Here is a 2579-nt window from a genome sequence, read left to right as displayed (position 1 = left end):
AGGTTCCGCCTACTGCCTACTCCAATCAATTGATTCTATTGTGGAGTTCCAGAGCGCGCGGTGAGCATTTTAGCACTCGCCTTTCACAGCGCAACTAAATATTATGCGCTCAGATAAACGTTATTTTTCTCTTGAATTGCTCAGGATTCTGGATTTTTATGATAGGCAAGTCATATTTTTTTTTGCTTGGTTAACCAAAAGGATAATTTGGCTACTGATCTTGATCTCGACTCTTCAAGGTTTTTTGTCTCGTCCATTCCTAATATCTGTTTTGACAAAGCAAACTGCCATATGACTGTGACATTGACGTAAAGTCCCCTGTCAAAATAGAGTAAAATTACACCCATGGTGGTCTCGTTTTTTAATTCTCTAATATCGTATCCCATTCATTGTCAAATTCACGGACATGGATTATTCCTGTTCGGGGCGGAATGATGTAGCCACAATGCAATGACCTGCTTTGAAAACCAAGCTAGTGATGCCGTGCTTTTGTTCAAGGTACACGGACTCGCCTACACACAGTTTCTGGGTCATAGACCAAACTATTTATGAGACAGCCTGCGTTCTGATGTCACACTGCTCGAGGTATCGTTTCTCTTCTCGTTCTCACGTTCTACCTGCCCGCGCATGATAGCCTACCTATCCAGTTTCTCCTCTGATTCAGCCCTTCCAACTCACTCCCATTCCCACTACCTTCATAGTATTGCGTATTCGTGGTTCCATGTATCCTACTAAAGAGAAAAACCATACCTTTTTCATTAGACACGTTGCTTTCAATGTTGCATTATCCGAACTATACCCCACCATAAACACCTGAAGCAAAAATATGACAACGTTTTGCCATAAGGTATAGACATCAACACCACAGTCAACCAAACAAATATAAGTCTCAGTGACCTTTGTGATTTACATAGCTGAGACTCAATATCCTTTGAAATGGAAGAGAGCTGAGAACATTTCAACTCTGGAATCCATACACTCAGCATCTGCTCAGTGTAAGCCCAGTGGGACATTCCTGCCCTGGAAGGAAGGGCCAGAGAGTCAAACGGCAGGACCACGCAGAGTTCATAGGTCATTTTAGGAACCAAACAGATGGAGGCCAATTCCACCGTTATGCTACAATACAGACAGTAACACAGCAAGGTAATGGGTATGGACTGAAGATTTTTGTAAGCACATCTATCAGGATTTAGAGTAAATGCAGTGGTTCTGGTATTTTGAGCATAAACGTTGTGACATCTCACATTTGAGAAGAACAGATTGATTTTTATTTTCATGAATGATGTGTAAGAGGGAGCAGGTACAAATCACTGTATGTAATCAGTATTTGTAATAAAAATGGAAGGTAGAATCTTCATTTTCAAACTAAGCACTCAATTTCGTAATAACTAACAAGTACAGCTGACATTGCCAATCTCAGTTTAAGTAAGTAAGTAATTATTCAATTGAGAAAACCGGTGCTACGAGTAGATATTGATTTACCCAGCAAATGTAGTACTCTAGACAGTTCTTGTATGAAAATGGTCTTAGGATCCAATTCCTGTTCATTTGAAGTAGCACATTTTCTTGTACAACAGATAATTGATCCTCTTTAAAGGAAAGTGTGGTAGATCTGACATAAAAATTCAGTTTATCTTCAGGTAATTAAATCACTTTAATTTAGTGCACGCACTCTATGATATACAAGGCCTGACTTCAATCCACACTTCTGTCAGCCTGTAAGGTCTCCCTAGAGACAGAGACAGAAGTCTCTTTCCAGCAGACTGGAGGTTGCGGACAAGGGGCCTTCCTTCAGTTCTCTGCCCATGATGGCCCTGCATCCATCCACATAATTAGGGAAAGAGGAAGAAAGGATCTCCTCACAGATCGCTTCACTCATTCAGTCTGTTGTGCTGAGTTCTGCTAGATTCTATAGCAGCTAGAAGATGTTACCATCAAACTCAATTAAGGTCAGTGTCATACAGAAGGCCCCCCTGGTTTCATCATTTGGGAGAGAGATGCGCAGACCACTGTCATCACAAACAACACGGTACCCATTCAATATATGAGTTATGATACTGGGAGGACTATTTCTTGTGGTTATTCAAAATACCTATATTTCATGAGATAAATACCATTCTTATCAAAATTATATTTTCACCTGAGTTGGTTTCTGAAATTAGTCTTGAATAGAATAATTCTCCACTTCAGTGACTAGATTATGGTGCGGAATATGCAATGCTATGGAAACTGAGTGTAGCCGGTGACTCATTAAAGCCTTGTGAGTGGTGGGGAATCTGAGAGCAGCAAACACTGAGAACACTTGACATGCTGCTCTTGGGACTGGCATGAGTCACACCCTGTAGGTGTTTCTGAGGGAAATGATGGCCTGCTGCCTGGTTGGTAAGGGTTATTCAATGCAAGATACATCTGCATTCATGTAAACCGGTGCAGATTATATTTATATAGATGTGAAGGGTTGATCACAGACATGCATCATTCTTCCTGAGAATGTCTCAAACTCATTTCTACACCCCCAGTGATTTACCACTGTTGTCATCAAGGAAGGGTTATAAGGGCCACTGACACTCGTTATCAGA

Source organism: Hypomesus transpacificus, chromosome 9 (assembly GCF_021917145.1).
Source record: "Hypomesus transpacificus isolate Combined female chromosome 9, fHypTra1, whole genome shotgun sequence".
NCBI lineage: Eukaryota > Metazoa > Chordata > Actinopteri > Osmeriformes > Osmeridae > Hypomesus > Hypomesus transpacificus.
This window is presented reverse-complemented; position numbering follows the sequence as displayed.